This window comes from Podarcis tiliguerta, assembly GCF_965153285.1.
Source record: "Podarcis tiliguerta genome assembly, chromosome: 5".
In the NCBI taxonomy this organism is placed as follows: Eukaryota; Metazoa; Chordata; class Lepidosauria; order Squamata; family Lacertidae; genus Podarcis; species Podarcis tiliguerta.
The window spans coordinates 70,772,017-70,789,931 of record NC_139538.1 but is presented as its reverse complement, the minus strand read 5'-3'; the positions used below and the strand labels follow the sequence as shown (position 1 = coordinate 70,789,931).

At 39.9% G+C, this 17,915-nt stretch overlaps 1 protein-coding gene and 1 long non-coding RNA gene across 7 annotated transcripts in view; one reads left to right on the top strand and one right to left on the bottom strand.

The window, feature by feature from the left end:
- The window catches only part of LOC310677313 (uncharacterized protein), a 728,781-nt gene that overhangs the window by 283,121 nt on the left and 427,745 nt on the right, over window positions 1-17,915 (top strand). The gene's annotated exons all lie outside the window — the stretch shown is intronic.
- LOC310677326 lies at window positions 5-13,132 on the bottom strand. Of its 6 annotated transcripts, none has more exons than XR_014511065.1 (5): window positions 12,860-13,132; window positions 10,069-10,232; window positions 4,495-4,560; window positions 3,547-3,617; window positions 5-284 (listed from the first exon to the last, which is right to left on the bottom strand). It is a non-coding gene; the product is annotated as an uncharacterized lncRNA (long non-coding RNA). The 6 variants fall into 6 exon arrangements; XR_014511066.1 differs by lacking the exon at window positions 12,860-13,132 and adding an exon at window positions 12,522-12,664 and having other exon boundaries at window positions 7-284; XR_014511067.1 differs by lacking the exons at window positions 3,547-3,617; window positions 12,860-13,132 and adding an exon at window positions 12,522-12,664 and having other exon boundaries at window positions 7-284.

The following is a 17,915-nucleotide window of genomic DNA, read 5'->3' as shown; positions in this document are numbered from 1 at the left end:
AAGCTGTAAAAGAGCTTTTTTTGCGTTCTCCACCCATAATGTGAAAGAAAACCTACATAAACTAGAATGGGTATTGTATTTTACCATGCAAAGAGTAAAGAGAAGTTTCTGCTGCAATCCTTATACCCATTTACCTAAATAAACTGAATTCAGTGAGAATTCTGAATGAACCTGAAAAGATTGCTCTGTGAGGCATGTTGTTAGTGTCAACACCTTGAAGCACCATGCAGTTTAAAACTGGGGAAATCCATCTTGCGGTCCAGCAGCTTACTGGATTCATATGACTTTGTGTGTTATAGAAAACATACATTAGTCATTTTTTTTTTAAAAAAATGTTCCCCTCTGTGAGTGAGGATCAGAAGAAATTTATTTTCCAGAAGACTCACATTCTGAGGACTTAAAGCACTCTAAAATTATGCCACCTGCTATTAAATCAAAAGAATGGGCAGCCCTATATGGGTTTCAAGATCATTTTAAAATCGTGTTATTTTGTTGTCGGCATTTCCTTGCTTTTAGCTGCTATTATTTAAAAATCCATTTCCTTAAAGCTGATATCTAAGTTATAGCTTTTGGATATTGTAACAGTGAACATGTTAATGCATTCTAATTTGTCTAATTTATACCTGAAATGGGATGGGTAACATGTGAAAACGTTGTCCAAGAAAGACATGCTGTTTGGAGAACGGAATTAGATTTAAGTACTAAGGAAGGAATTTACAATACTAGTGTGTCTCTTCTCGCTTTCTCATTCAAAACTCTGATGCTTCAGCCATATTCTTTGATAAGCAAAAGCATACCTTCTTCAGATGTGCAGTAAGTCTAGAATTCTAGAGAACAAGTATTTCTATCAATAAGGTTGTACCAAATAGTACAACCTTAGACACGGGGGAAATGGAAGAAGATGCCTTCATCCCTTTATCACATACACAGCCCAACAAGACAACGACAAGAATCCTCCAACAGCATACGAATCAATATGACTCAAAACATCCACCCACCCCACTCAAACATGAAAACAAAGTTCACCACAGCCAATCACAATCAAACAACCACACCCTTGGCCAACCGCAACCTCTCTCACCACCAAAGGAAAACAAGCGAATAGTAAAGAAAACCCACACACGCGACACTGACACAAAACCCCACACATACAACAAGTAAAATAGAAACATTGCCACCCGACTCCACCCACACTCACCATGGCTCCCTCCACCTCTTTCCCCTTTTTCTTCCTAACGTAACGCTAATGTCTAGGCATATGAAACTGATGTGTAGAAAATGTAACTTGAAAAGAGAGACATTGCATATACTTTTGTAAACCAAGAAATCTTTCATAAAAAATACGTTAAGAAAAATAAGGTTGTTCTCAGTTATGATAATTAGGGATGGAACCTACAGCTACAGATACAGTCTAGCTTTGAATACATGGAGAGATTTCTTTTTATGGTTCTAAAACAGTATGCCTAACAGTGAAGAAAACTGTTTGTTTTTATTCACAATTTAAAACTCACAATCTTAAGTCAGTGTAACTAAAAAAAACACTTATTAGCTAAAGGGTATTTAACTGATGGGGAACATCAATTATTCTGTCACAGCACCTGAGTATGCAAAGCATTTATCCTCAAAGGGGCTAAAAGTACATAAGGTAAAACTTAATTATTTAAGATGGAGGAAAATTCTGAATTCATGCTGTTCAGATAGCAGGAGCAGCCTCAGCCTATCTTGCAACAAGTCTGCTCATAAGCAAAAATCAACCTACTGGTTCCTTCTGTCTAGCAGTGATTTCAGTCACATACCTCTGAATGTCTCCTCCCTCAATAGCAATTTTCAATGGCATAACATTACACAGCCTCTGTGCAGGGTGATATGTGACTTTCCATTTAATAATTCAAAATATAACGATTACCAATTTATATATGGTATGACTTTTGAAGCACATTTTCTTCTTCTTCAAAAGCATTTTTATTGATTTTCTATTGCAAATTTAACCGTGGAGTGAGAAGGGAGAAAAAAAGAGGGAAGGGAACCCCTCCCCCACTTCGTCAGCTCACCCTAGCAATCCAATAACCATCATTATACCCATCTTAATTTATACATATAGCTTGATATATGTTGTCCAAATAGATACCCAAGCAGCGTTGGTGTTTATAACAAGTGTTCAAATGTAGCAAGGGTGTAGAAACCTTTGTGTAATAGATGGTGGGTATTTATCCTTCCAGCTCAAAGTATAATTCTCTCATATATTTTTTTGTGCTTGCTTGCACCAAGGGCTGATATCTCTATTGTCCCATCCTGAATTCAGAACTGCAGCTGGAATCTGGTTACTATGGCAGTCCTCCCAGTGAAGGCACTGCTAAGCAGATCTGGGAGCAAACCTAGCCCAGGGAGATGATGCGCATTTCTCCATAAGAATGCAGCAGCTGTGTAAAATTTTAAACCCTAAATAACCATGGGTGAGTCATTCTAAAAAAAGAAAACGTAAAGGTGCTAAGAAATGCAAATTATTTGCTGGAAGAATCAGAGAAGCCAAAATGGCTTTGAAGAGATTAAGAAGTGTGCCTATGTATCTGCTGTATAATCCTGAAATTATATCAGTGTTCATTATGCAAAAAGTATGGAACACAAGTCTAAGCATCCTGCAGTGGCAATGTCTTAAAGAATATGCAGGGCTTATCAGAAAATTAATATCTTGTTTAACGGATTTGTAACAGGTTCCTCTGAACAACACTTTTCTCCTTAAAGTTACTTTAGGAAATAATAATTATTTACGAATACCAAGTTTACATGTTTTACTCTGAAGTCTCTGTCAGACACATTTTATCTTTTTCCTTTGACAGCACCTCACTAGCTTATTTTTGCTCCATTAATCTTCCCAGCTTCATATATCTCCATTTTGTTATCATGTTTTTACTTATTGACTTCGTTTAAAAATTGCAATATTGAAGGTATGGGTCTATGGGTGGGGGGAGAAGCATTTTGCTTTGATGTTTTGAAGCGACTTATTTCTTTCTTCTTTCCCCTTGAACTTAACAAGCAACAGACAAGGAAAGCAGATCTGTGGCTTGTCAGGTAACCAGAGGGTGGCACTGGTCTTTCATATCTAGATGGTTTAGGTCATGCCGTGAAATATTTAAAAGAGTTTATGTAAGTTGCAAGCAATGCATACATTCTATAGTCTCTCCCAAACATCTGTGACTGAAACAAGTAAGCGTGACATATTTATATATACTCTTATTTCTAGAGACTTGTAGTTTAGAGCTAAGCTATATACAGCCAAAGATGCAAGCATGAAGATAACCATTGTTACTATAGGTTTAGTCTCTGCCATTATGATGCCAATACATCTCAGTAGTATTTTGTACAAAACTTAAATCAAATCAGCAAACAGATATGCAAGCACCCCAAACAATGCTTCAGAATGCACAGGACCTGTTTCAGTTAAATATTTCTTGAAATAAGGAAGTTTTTTTGTGTGGTTTTTTAACTGAAGCACCCTAGATCTGGCTCAGCCTTATATTGTAATTGCAAACATTCTTGCTGGTGTACTTGCCTGCAGTGCTGTTACATTATAGATTTTGATGTGGCAGTGAACCAGCAATGTAATTGTTTGGTTTCCCCTAAAGCAGAAGAAAAGAAAACATTGTTGTTTCCCGCTTTAGTCCCTGGGGAATATTTGGGGGCTTTGAACTAGAAGAAAGGTTGCAGGTTCTATAACAATGTCAGAAGAGGCCTGGTGAATCAGGCCAAAGGTCTTGTACTCTTGTACTCACAGTGGCCAACCAGGTGCCTGTGGAAAACCGAGAAAGAAGTTATGAGCACAACACTCTCCCCCATTTGTGATTCCCAGTAATGGGTAGTCAGAGGCATTTCAACTCCGATACTGGAATTGGCTGAAGCCTTTTTAAAATCTGAAAACAGAAACTTGGGGATGGGACCTAGAAAATCCTTAAAGGTCCTGCAGACTCTGTTCCTCAAGTCTACAGTATAGCCCTTGACATAGGGAAAGAAGGTGTTCACATGGCAGAAGGCAAATAGTTAAGGGCTCCAGTTGAATAAACCATGTACCTAGGATATTAACATTGCCTGGATCTCTTATGTGGAACACTGTGTTTTCATTTATTCTTCTGCAGTGTCCAAGAAACAACAGAGTTTCAATGCTTAAAAGAAAAATATGTCCCAGTACAGCAAAATGCATTTATTTGCTTGAAGCTAAAACTCAAATGTGAAACTGCAACCAGACAGAGGCATTTCTGAGTAAAGTGGTTTCATTTATTCTTCATTGCAGGCTGATCTCTCAAAAATTTGCTTTGAAAATCAGAACACTCAACCATTTACCACGTTGGGGCTGTCAAGGAAATTAAAAGGGGATCAGAGTAATTCTACAGTTAAGGGCTACAAACAAGTATGAGCAGAGTAATAGCCAGTGGACTGTGGAGATCCAGAGCCTACATTTCTTCTATAAAATGAAATGAACCTGAACATTAAGATGCTTACCTACACTTTTCACATTCTGCACTCTATCGTGTATTCCCTGCATGCACATGCTTCTATTGATCAAACCTTAGGCGAAAAATCAAACAGTAGCATACTGTAAACAACTGCTATAACAATACATCAGCATGGGTAGAAAAATTCTACATACACAATATGTAGATTTATTTTTTATTAAAAAAAAAACCCCTGCCTTCTAAATTTTGTAATATCAGGTGTTGGTGTGGCTTATTTATTCTTATAAACCCCAGTCTTGTAAGCAATATACATTTGGGTGTATGTTTAAGAAATTGTCATAATATTGTATTAGGAAACAGTTCTTCCCCAAAGCACAATGTTTTCTTTTTTTTAAAAGATATTTTATCCATCATTTAACCATTAAGTATCTATAAACATTACATACTTTGAAGTGCATCCAGTCAGCATTCAATGCTCTCTTTCATTCCTGTTAATTCCAGCTGTAGAGCATTCCAGTTGTAGAGCATACCTTTTACATGAAAAAGGTCCCAGTTTCCATACCTGGCATCTCCACAGAAAACTGGAAAAGACCCCAGTCTGAAACCCTGGAGAGCTACCGTGAGTCACTGTAGAGCAGTGGTTTTCTGATTTGGGGCCACCTTTGGTCCAAACTTGCATTTGGGGACCCACTTTTTAATTGTTTGTTGCCGTAAATTTGAAAGGGGATAGTGCTTTTGTTGCCACCCGGCATGGATCAGCCTGCAACTCCACATCTCACCATTGTAGTGGGTTGGTACAATACTTACTGGTTATAACTAAATTAGGGCATGTCCTCTAGGGCACTAGTCAAAGCTCTTCTGGGTAGAGTTCCCACAACATTTATTTTTAAAATGTTTCTTTTCAGAAGTTTTGAACTGCAAATGTGGCACTCCTGTGGAAAGTACAGTGGTACCTTGGGTTACATACGCTTCAGGTTACAGACTCTGCTAACCCAGAAATAGTATCTCAGGTTAAGAACTTTGCTTCAGGATGAGAACAGAAATTGTGCTCCGGCGGCGCAGCAGCAGCAGGAGGCCCCATTAGCTAAAGTGGTGCTTCAGGTTAAGAACAGTTTCAGGTTAAGAACGGACCTCTGGAACGAATTAAGTACTTAACTCGAGGTACCACTGTACTAACATTTATATTTGTTTATTTATTCGTTCCTAATTCCCATATTAGGGTTGCCATATTTCTAACAGTGAAAAGTTGTTGAACTATTTTTAAGGAAAATAGCCAAAAACGACATTGCTGACATGGGTTGCCATATGTCTGGGTTTTCTTGGACATTTTTTGTGATTTCTGCCTGGACACTGCTTCTGACTGCTGTATTCCAGATATGTCCAGGAAATTCTAGAAGTATGACAATCCTGTAAGAATCTTTGATAGGTATGGGACCCGAGCCTATTCTTCTTTCAGATCAATTTTTATAGTGTCAAGCCTATGTGCCATTTGTGACTATGTTCCAACAATTAACAAACATCTTTGCAATTATGTATGAGGCACAAATGTTCACTTTACTTTCATTCATGGGCAGTGTATCCCTTTCCCACAGGGCTCTTATCTGAGGCCTGCACATGAGCATCTAATTGTTTTCATTGTGTTTACATTTTTGCATGTGATGTTATGAGCTCCTGGAGTACTTTTTGATAGATTGGTGGAATATGGATTTTTGGAATGAATGCAATATAGTCCTGGCTTACCTAACATCTTACCCATCTTTCAATCATTCTCTCAGAACTGCCTTTTTAATTCTTTGTAAATGTCTAGCCTTATGCTTGCTGGAATTCATGGGGCAATCTTTGGTGGTAAAGAGTCTCTTACATTTAGACAACGCTAAGCGTCAAGATTATAGAATCAATCAGCAAATAGTCTCAAAGCTGCGGAAAAGATTTCACTCGGCTTCTGCATTTCAAAGGGAAATAGGATAACCTTAGGATCACTCAGATAAGGACTATGTCTTAAGTGATTTACGAAGCAGTGCCTCAGTTGGGAAATGTATTAGCAGGCTTGCATCAAGGCAGATAAAAGGCTTTACGTGCTGGTCCAAAATGTTTGTGCTGTCTCCAATCCCTGAACTATGTTTCTGTAAATGTGACATGAGTTAACACCATGGTTTGTGATGTGCTGGCAGCACAATAGTAGGTATTTCATTTCATACCACATTCTTATTTACAGTTGTTTGTCCACCTTATGCTCACATGCTGGTGCTAAAACAAACCTATGTATAAAACAAACTAAGTTTTGCAAACCCCATGGATTCACTGGAACTGTGAAATTATAGATGTGGTGTAGTTAAAGCTTCCCCAAGATTTCATCTCACCTGGTAACATCATGTTAAACCATCTGGGAGAGGGCAGGGTCATGTGGGAGAAACCACATCCTAAGTCTGCCTCCAGTCCAGTCTTTGGATGGATTCTTCCAACACTGTTCCCTCCTCCTCACATGCTTTTTGTTGTTGTTTTGTTTCTTTTCCTCTAATACTGTTAAATTTCATGATAGGGCAGCATCCACTCTCCTAAAGTAAGAGTAGTGGGATACAGACATGGGATGAACAGAGACTTGCTTCCAGCAAGTGTGTTATGATTTATTAAAGCTTATTTAAAACAACAGCAGGAAGATATAATATATTGCAGATTGGTTATCTAACAGTACTTAGTTTCACAATTGTTTAAATATGGTTACTGTTGCTTTAAAATCAGTGGCTATTATAGCCCTAATTCTCATCCCCATGTGAATCTAATATGCTGTTCCCCATTCCTCCTCCCCTAGTTAACTCACACTAATTTAGAGGACTTCCCTTGAAATCTTTTCGTTATATGGAATCCTGTTCACATTCCAGGTTCTCGGAATAGTTTGGAAAGATGTAAGTAGACGTTTGCTCTGACCCACTTCTACCTATGTGATTAAGCTGTTTGTGAATTTGTCCTTAAATTACTAGGCTGGTGCTCTTAATAAGGATGTATGGATGGCTGTGTGTATGCCTGAACACACCATTTTAATTGGGAGGGAAAGGATAAACTTTCCACATGGTACAATCCCACTGAAAAAGGCCTCCTACCCCTCTGGCCTTCTATCAATTTTTAAAAATCCATTCTGCTTGGAGTGGCATGTTTACCATCAATTCTAGTTGGGCTGTCAGGAATATATTGTTCTCTGGTGATTAGAACATTCCAGACTCCAAACAGCTGGCTTTCTGCTTCATTTCTGAGGTGGCAGTTCTGAGGAGATGCCTCAGTGTTGCAAACTATGTGGAGAGGAGAATATTTTATCACTTTTGTGATTTTCTTGTGGTTTTGTTTCCCTGATAAAAAGGCTGTTACACAGAAGTGTTGTTACTTTTGTTCAAAATAGGCAGAGTTCTCCTCTTCAATTGTCATCATTTGTTGGTGTTTTGTTTTGTTTTAGAAGACTCTTAAAAGCATTAGCCCTGGTTCCCCCTTTATTAGCATCCATCATTGTAACTCCATTAGCATTAATAGGGTCATCCTGTATTGTGAAAGAAAACCAAGCTTGTGAATATTTTGGGAAAGGAAAGCTGCATAGTGAGAGAACTCAAAAGATTGCTTTTTATAACCATGAAATTCTTTTTGTGCTCAAGTGAGAAATACAATACGCTTTCTCTCCAAGGCCCCAGCCTTTCTGTAAAGACCTAGAAAAACTTTCCTTGAAACATCAGAGAGATGGATGAGGATCTAAATTTTTTGACCAGTGCCAGAAAACCTGAACAAGCCTTAAACGGTTTTGAACATCCCTCATTGTTACAGAAAACTCCTGACTGAAGTGAAGATTCCAATATGAAGGTGATTTTCAAAGGTCTGAATAAGCTCTAATGCTGAAGAGATCCACACAGTGTCCATGAAGCTGTATTTTGCAACATCACTTCATCAGTAAAACAGCCATGTTGTGTGGACCTACTAGCCACTCCCTGAGGTAATTGTTGTTAGTAGCTGGACAGGGAAGAAAGAGAAAATCTAATGGGGATGTTTGCTGTTAAATTTGGCTTGTTCAGAATACCATTCATGTCAGCAGCAGTAGTGGGAAATGCATTCCTTGGAGGCCGGATTTGCTGCCCCTGTGGATCCTGTTGCCTGAGGCAGTCACTTCCACTTGCCTCATGGGTGGACTGGCCCTGCTTACTCTACAACACTGCAGCACTTTGCTGCAGGAACAAGCCACTAGCTTGCTTTCTACTGCACTACATCTACCAACAGCAAGGATCAGTTAATGCCAGGAGACCAGTGAGCTTCCATCTGGTCCAAAAAGTAGTATACTGACTCTGGCCTGCTTTTTGGTATATAAAACATCACAGGTTTGTAAACATAGTAGACGGTGCTGCTTTTGGACTCTCCTGCTTGCCTACAAACCACAAGACACTTCCCCTGAACCAAAGTAGAAAAGTTGCCTGGTGGTATTAGATGCCTTACTCATCTCTTCTCTAAGGTATGTTTTATGGGTACCTCAAACCCAGCCACAGCCAAATGTATGCATTTTTTTCACTCAAGGTGAAATGAACACTCCACCCCAAACATGCATGTGTGTGTGTGTGTGTGTGTGTGTGAGTGAGAGAGAGAGAGAGAGAGAGAGTTGTATCTCTCTTTCAAAACTGAGATATTTATGTGGATAAAACTACAGTGGTACCTCGGGTTAAGTACTTAATTCGTTCCGGAGGTCTGTTCTTAACCTGAAACTGTTCTTAACCTGAAGCACCACTTTAGCTAATGGGGCCTCCTGCTGCTGCCGTGCCGCCGGAGCACAATTTCTGTTCTTATCCTGAAGCAAAGTTCTTAACCCGAGGTACTATTTCTGGGTTAGAGGAGTCTGTAACCTGAAGCGTATGTAACCTGAAGCGTATGTAACCCGAGGTACAACTGTACCTTCAAAAGCACCAGGATGGATAGGACACACTACATCAAACACAACTGCACCTGCAGTATAATCTATATCAAGTGGGGGAAAAAGTCATAAAGTCATATCCACTAAGCACATGTTTTAGAAACCACAAATCTGCAATTTTGAACAAAAAGGTGGAGAAGCCAGTAGCTAAAACATTTCAGGTCTGAGAACCACTTATCAACAACTGCAGCAGATGTGCCAACTGATCCCACAGCATTAGTGAAGACGGAGAACTTCTGGGCACATTAATATCACATGGCTTCAACCTGGCAGGTGGTACCAATATCACTTAGCTTTGGCAAATGATGCCTTTCTAAACATTCCACCCTCAAAGCTCTGTAAGTGCTGCCTTGTAAACGACAACCTTTCATTTTTATCAGAGTGGTTGACAAAGGCACAAGCCGAAACATTTTGCCACATAAATAAAATCTGTTATGTTATCCGCAGTACCATATATTTTAGTTACAAACCAAATCCCCAAAGGGATATACAGAAAGCTTGTGTGAAGTGTTGTTTTATGCTTTTTATAACTATCTACCTATCTGTAATTCTTGTTGCTATTATTTATATCTTGGCTTTCAGGATACAAAGCCTTACAAGTAATATTAAACCACATTTTAAAAAAACTAATCAATAGCAAGATATAAAAGGCCATCATGATAATTCCCATAGGGTAGTTGATGTTACCTGGTTCTGTGAGGGAGTGGGGGAGATATGTGATTTCTTAATAGTCATCCAATATTCTCCTTATGCATGGAGGCCTGAGAAGAAAAGTACAGAGCTAATCCAAGCAGCTCAGTCAATGTACGCCTTGGTTTGGGCCAGTGAGGTCATGGTGGAAGTTCTGCATTCTGTAACGGCAGGGCATATTAATAAATACACATGTATAACATCTACTGAGCGAATTCCATTTGCAAAATTATTTTGTTTTGGATTATCATTGAACAACCATTTGCCTTTTCAAATTCAATCTTGTGCTACTGCGCTGCCATTCCTTTAAAAACATCCACTGCTCGCTTCCAGCAAAGGTTTTGTGTTCATGCTTGTTTAGTGCACAATTGAATTAGGTAATTGTTTCAGTAGACAGATCGTTCTTGCAGATTTCAGATTTGTTTGTGGTCATCTGCATCCTGGTTTTGGCCAAGGAAAAGTTTGTTCACACGATTGGGCAGAATTATAGGGGGTTGTTTGGCACAAAGGTGTTGTGAATATGAATAAAGAAACTGTAAAGACTCATAAAGACTTAGAAATGAATTGGAGCACTTCTTGAATTAATGAAATATTGAAGATTTGACTGACATTTGCAGATTTCAGCATTCTTTTTTTGCCACCTAAAGCACCCTAGGAACTGTAGTTCTGTGGGGACTAAAGACCTTTCAAAGCAGAACTCCTTGGAATCTTTCAGGGGGAAGACATAGCGCTTAAACTAGTGTAAAAGCAATATATGTTAATGGTGTGTAAATAAACCTAAGATAACTGGTAAATATGATCACATTTACAACATTGTTCTGTCATCTGTCTGTTTCTGGAACCAATGCAAAATGCTGTCTTTAACCTTTAAAGCACTAAACAGCTTACAGCCAAATAATCTGAAGGGATGTCTTGTCCCATAGGTACCTGTCAGGGCTTTGAAATCCTCATTGATGGCTGGGGTGCTTCTTCAGGTTCTCCCACCTAATAATTTGAGGTTGATAACTACTCGATAAGAGCTTTTGGGTGGTGTTGCTCCATTTATGGAATGGCCCTACCAGAGAGTCTTGCTTGGTGCTGATGTTGTTTAGTCTTTTAACTGTCATGTAAAAATACCTTTTGTGTTCTCCCAAGCCCTTTAATTTTAATTATAATGGCTATGTATACCTGGTACATTAGTTCTTTGTGCCAACTTTCCCCTTTTCTGGTTTTAAATTTACTGGTCTGAAATTGTTGCAGCAACTATTTATTTATTTATATATCCATCTACCCATCTTTCTATCTATCTACCCTGCCGTTGTGTTTTTCAAAATCGTCTTGAGTGTTTACTGAGCCAGTTGAACTCAGTGATAGATAGGTGTAATAAGTAAATGTGGTATACAAATGAAATACAGAAAGAAAAAGCATTAAATTAATAAGAGCGCTGGGTATTTTAGAATACTGTATCACTTTAACTGAATGCCATATTTCACACAACTTTCTACTTTTTTCAAAACTAAGCTGCAACTCTCATTAGACCCTTTGGCTGCAGGACTTTAGACCTTGGCCCCAGGGTCTAGCCTTAGATGCACCAACATTTGTAATCCATGAAGGGGGTTTCTGTCATCACTGAATATCCACATTATCCATCTAGAGAGCTTCTTCCCCATTCCCCCACAATGTATTTCCCATGTCTTGGTTATTTGTTCTTACAAAACTCTGCAAGTCTCTGAAAAGAGAGAAAGCACTTAACACTGGCTTAAATATAGTGCAGCCAATGTTACACAGTAATTACTTTTATCTATCATCAAATTTAGTTTCAAGGATCTGGCTCTGTGAATGGAGCTGGTGATCAAATGTTCTATCACACTGATATTTTTCACGGGGGAAAATACTGCTTCCAAAACAAGACAGAGCACCTATACAAAGCAGCAGTGACAGCGAGCAGAAAGAGACTGGTGAAATTAACAGTCTGGTCCTATATATGAAAGAGAATACGAGTGCTGAGGTCAAAATTACACTGGACTGCTACTGAAAACAGATGCCACCCCCAATTATGTAACATCTAGTTGAACCTATCCCTAGGATTGGCTCCAATGTTAATAAGGAGATTCTTGTGAAAATGTCACCTAGTGGGCCATCCTACTGGTGTCCTTCATGGGCAAGCTGAGAAATAAGGTGGCCAGATGCAAAGAGGACAGAGCTCCTATACCTTTCACAGTTCTGTAGAAAAGGTAAATTTTAGCAGGCGTAGTTTGTATTACAACTCATAATCATGCAGGAGGCCTGTCTTCTTTTGCATCTGGCAAAGCCAGTATTTCAGTGTTCCCACAACTTCCTAGCATGATGCTGCATTGGGTGCCCTGAGGGACTGTGATAAAATTAAACAGCCAGGTTCCATCCACCATAGGGAGACAGGGTAGGTGCCAGTAGACCTTGCCAGGATATTGGGACCAAATTTCTACCCTTACATCTCAGAACTTGACAACCACTGGAAGGCCTGAAGCAGGTGTCAGGAACTTTTGGGTCTCCAGATGTTACTAAATTACATCTTCCATCATCTCCTGTCAACACCTGAAGGACCAAAAGCTCCCCACACCTGATCTAAGCAACTAGTGACATTATGTGGTCATGCTTGGGGATAGGGCAACAGACTCAGTTTACATTATGACCTAAGAACAATACTTGCTGACCTCCAGATGCTGCTTGACTACAGCTGCTATCATCCATGACCTTTGGCCAAGGTGGATGGGACTGATGGGAGCTAGAGTACAACAACCTCTGGAGAACCACATACTGTATTACCTACCCATTGTACTAGACATGTAGAGAGATCCTAGATGCACAAAGTTGGACTGTCCCTCTCCTCAGGCCAGGTTTCTTTCTTAACTTATAGGCAGGGTCTTCCTAGTTTCTTCCCCCTGTCTTCCTTTGATGTCCACTCTTAGCTGCCTTTTTTCTACTCTCACCCCTTTTTTCTACTCTCACTCCTCTACTTCTACCCCACCCCGATCCCATCAGCTGGCTTCCTTAACTGCTGTTTTTTTTCCTCCCTCTTCTGAGCATTCTCTCTCATCTCCCAGGTAACCAACCGCCTGCCACTCCATTCTGATCCTCCCAACTGGCCTGTGGTATTCTTGTAGGTTTGGGAACACTGAGGAGACCTTGCAGTTGGCTTGCCTGAATGCCAGGAAGCAGCAGGAGTCTGGACAACTTCAATAGTTTTATTTATTTGTGAATAGCAGATCAACAGAATAACAGTTAGGACTTGCTGCACAGGTAAGGCTAAGAGTCCAGCTAGTTCCCACCAAGCTTTGGAGGGAACCACAGACACCCAGCAAGGAGAAGGGAGTTTCTATTACAGACTGAGGGGCCACACATGCTTCAGGCCACTCCCTGTATAAGGTTCCCCTGTATAAGGGGAAATCATGAGGGGACCCAAAACCAGCTCCAAGGCAACAGAAATCTGGGGCTTTATCCATTGAGGAGAAATGGGAGGGATAGGAATTACTATCTAAAATTATTGTTGATAGAAGGGTGCATACTGCTAATATGTTTGCACTATATAGTACTATACTAAGGGTTACAACAAGGCTACAGAGCTGGTAGAAATGGTTTTCATTTTATTTATTTTTAAAGATGCCTTTACATGGTGCCTATGGAATTCTGCTTGTAATTAGCTGACCTCTACCCTGTGTCTTTTAGTGCTGCCGGGGCATTGATTTTCCAAAATTATCTGAAGGTGGAAATAAAACAGACCTTTCATATAGCACCAATAAGAACTCCTCATTACCCAGCAGTGCCTTTCCCCATGGCCAAGCTATTTCTGTAACATTCACTCACAAGCAAGTCTCATTCAGCTAAGGTGCCTCCAACATTCATAAAAATGATTATTGTTCTAAGTTGGGGATGGAGAACCTGTAGCCTTTCGGCAGCTATTGGCCTACAAATCCCATCAGCTCCAACCATTGGTCTTGCTGGCTGTGTCTGATGGGAGTTGGCATTCAGCAATATCTGGAAGGCCACTGATTCCATATCTCTGGCCTATATTCAGCTTGTCTAATTGCTTCCTGTTCCGTACAGCTGAGGGAGATTAGTGTTGAATTAGCCTTAATTCGTCAGCTTCTGTTCTCTCTTTGCAGGTGTGCTACATTTCTAGCTCATAGCCTTCCATTTTTCTTCTTTCTTTTATAGAAAAAAGTGCATTATTTTTCTATAAAGCAAGAGAAACATTGAAAGGAAATCAGTAATTTAACACATACATAAATAGAGGACAGCAGCTGACTAAAGGGGCAATTCATCACTAATCACCAGGTTAGGCTGAATACCAAGTAATAGAGCAGGTGGAGCCACCATAATAATATTCTTTGCAGCACTTCCCATAAAAGTGAGTGAACCGGCAATGGGAGTTCCAGATAAAAGAGCTAGTACGGAAGTAACTTTAGTCTGAACATTGTAAATGGTATAAACTGTGAATAAAAAGAGAGTGATTGATTGATTGCTCCCAATATGCGGCTTATCAGAGTCTATTAAATGACATAGAACATGGCAGTTTAGGTAAGGAGCAGTGACTGGTTTCGATCCCATTTTCTAAAGTGAACATCAGTTGGGGTATATCCTGTCCCAGAAGTCCCCATGCTTGTTTCTTCCCCTTTAAGACCTATAGTGAAAATATAAGCAACATTTCTGAGTTTCTATTTTCTAGCATAAAGGGAGTCATTTAAACCCCTACAAACCTTTAACACAAGGCTCATCCAGACTTGTGCTTGTCCCATGCCTAGAAAGCAAGAGTCTGAGCAGTTTTGCACTTGTCCCACACTGCTTTCCCCTGAAAAACGTGCTCTTTAGTGATAAATCGGAGCAAATATCAATCTGGAGAAACCCCGATTGATGTTCGCTCCAATTCAGCAGTAAATACTGGGTTTCCCAGGGAGAAAAAGGTGGGACAAGGGCAAGTCTGGTTGAACCCTTTGCCTAACTTTTCTAAGTGAAATTCTCATAAAATTGTAGGAACTGAAATTGAAATGCAACTATAAAAAGGTCCCTCTGCTCTGAAACCCCAGGGTGTAACTGCCAGTCAGTGTTGATGATACTGAGCTCCTTGGACCACTGGCTTGACTCTGTATAAGGGCGTTTTCTGCATTCCTAACTCATAGTGCAATTCAGTGTTTTCTTGGACAAAGGCCTTTGTTCAGCGGTAAAGCATCTGCTTTGCTTGCAAGCCCACCGAGGTTCAGTCCCCAGCATCTCAAGGTATGGCTAGGAGACAATGCTGCCTGAAGCCCTGCAGAGCTGCTGCCAGCCTATACTGAGCTAGATGGACCAATGGTTGACTCGGTATAAGGCAGCTTCCTATGTCCCAATTTCTGTATGTTGCTCCTTGATGAAGCAAGCATTTGGAGGCTCCCCTACAGGTGAAAGGATGCAAGCCCCAAAATACAAGCTGTTACTTCCACCTCAGCTTTTTACAGGCACATCCATTCCAGCAAAGTGGTTCAGTATGAAAGATGGATGCACAGACTTGCCATTGTTTAGGAGATTGGACAGATTTTTTAAAAAATATTTTGCACATGCACAGTTTAATCAATCAATCAGTTTATTGTATATAGTCAGAGGCCTTTACAATGTACAGCAGGGGATAAGAACAAGGCTGAAATCACACAACATGACCTATCAAAGTTAAATCGATTTAATCAAAATAATCAAGATAGTTGATCATATTTCAGTGAATTTGAATTGCTGCTCTTTTGACTTGAGTCATGCACTGGCAATAAATGAACAGTGGACACGGTGCAAAGTAATGAAACATCAGAGTTACAGAATCTGGTCCCTTTTCTGCTGTGTCAAGTGTATTAAATTAATATAACTAATTAAAGCAAACCAATGGATCCATATTTTATTGAAATACAGAGACCAGGACCTACACACGTGACTATTCTCCCTGCAGACACTTCTAATTTGAAGGTGTTAATGGAGCCTTTACCGTGCTGTAAATCGGCACTATCAAATTCCATGGGCCATTAACAGCAGACATTTCAGGCCTTACTTTCTGAGAGGACATTCACAGACTGAGCCTAAAGGCACTGGCATGAACAATTGAAATTAAGTGGGTTTACTTCCACCATTTTTTCATTTATAGGAGGGGGGCTGAGGGGAAAATGAATGTCAAATTTACTTAACCCCAGAATCATGTGGCCTAAACATAGTTTCCCAAAATTCTGATAGCTGAGACACCCATTTCTTTTTCTGAATAAAAATAGGACACACACTTTACTTGGACATGCCAAAAGGTTTGTATGCTGTGTCCAAGAAGAAAAGTGACCAGCTTCAGTGAATCCCACCTCTTTGTTTCTATGAGTCATTGATATGGGCTTGCTTCTTCTTACCCTGATGGAGGCAAACCATGACAGCAACTGATGCATAGATCCTACCTTTGAAGGCAGGTAGTTTTGCTGCATCTTTACACTGGGAGTCACACAGAAGATTATGTCTGATAGGTGGGAAACCAGTAGACCTCTAGATGTTGTTGGACTCCAACTCCCATCATCTCTGCCAGCATGGCCAATGGTCAGGGATGGTGGGAGTTGTAGTCCAGCAACATCTGGAGGATCTGAGATTCCCCATGCCTAACTTAGGTGGTAGAACAAACAGAGAAGTCAATGCCCAGGAGCAGGGTCAGAGGGGAAGTAACCCATGAAAATCAATGTTATTCTGCTTGATTAGGTCCTGTGGGGGTGAGTACCTCTAGCTCCATCCTTGATGGTGACTTAATCTGAAAAGGATTCAGGAGGCCTCAAAAAGTAAACATTTTAATGACTTATTTGAGAACAAATTAGGCTGATCTCTGCAAGTGCTCCCTTTAGCCTGTGGACATGGTCTATGTGGGAAGCCTATGGTATTTGAGATGCTCTAGTTCTGAAAAAGTGATTAAAGGAGAACATGGTTGAAGTTCATTAAACAAGATGAAAGATGAAAAAATCTTTTTAAATAATTCCAGTGGCACCTTTAAGATCAACTAAATATAAGCTTTTAAGGTATGAGCTTTCGTGTGTAATACTCTGAAGCAGAGGTTGCTTCAACCTTATAACTGTTGATGACTGTTATGGCAGTTGGTTTCAAAGGGAAGAGCAAGGGATTTTTAAAGGGATAGATGACCAAAATTAGCTTTAGTATGTATAATGGGACATGAATCCAATATCTCTATTCAGACCAGGTCTCTCCATAGTTTTTAGTTTGGTAATGAGTTGTAATTCAGCAACTTCTCTTTCAAGTGTATTTCTAAAATTCTTTTGCAATAAGACAGCCACTCTAAGATCCTGCACAGAATGTCATGGGAGATTGAAGTGCTCTCCTATTGGTTTCTCTTTTTTATGATTCCTTATGTCAGATTTATTCCCATTTATCCTTTGGTGTAAAGTTTGTCCTGTTTGTCCAATATAGAGTTGAAGGCACTGTTGGTATTTGTTTACTTTGTTTATTATGGCAATGACAGATCAACACGGCTAACCACTTGAATCTGAAGTTCGTAAAATTATTCATGATGTAGAGAAAGTGACTAGAGAGATGTTTTTCTTCCTCTCTCACAACATTAATGATCTACAGTTATCCAATGAATTTGCCTGGAGAGAAATCCAGAATGGACAAGAGAATGCATAACATATTTCACACTGCACATAGTCAGCTTATAAAACTTGCTGCCACAAATGTGGTGATGGCTTCGGAAGGGGAATTGATGGCTGAGTGGAGGAGAAGGAAATGGATGACAATGGAGGATCAGTGTCTCCCAATCAAGATGGGTATACATTCCCTCTGCATTCAGAAGCAGTGTGCTCCAAATTGTTGGGGAAGAACAGGAGAGTGCTGTT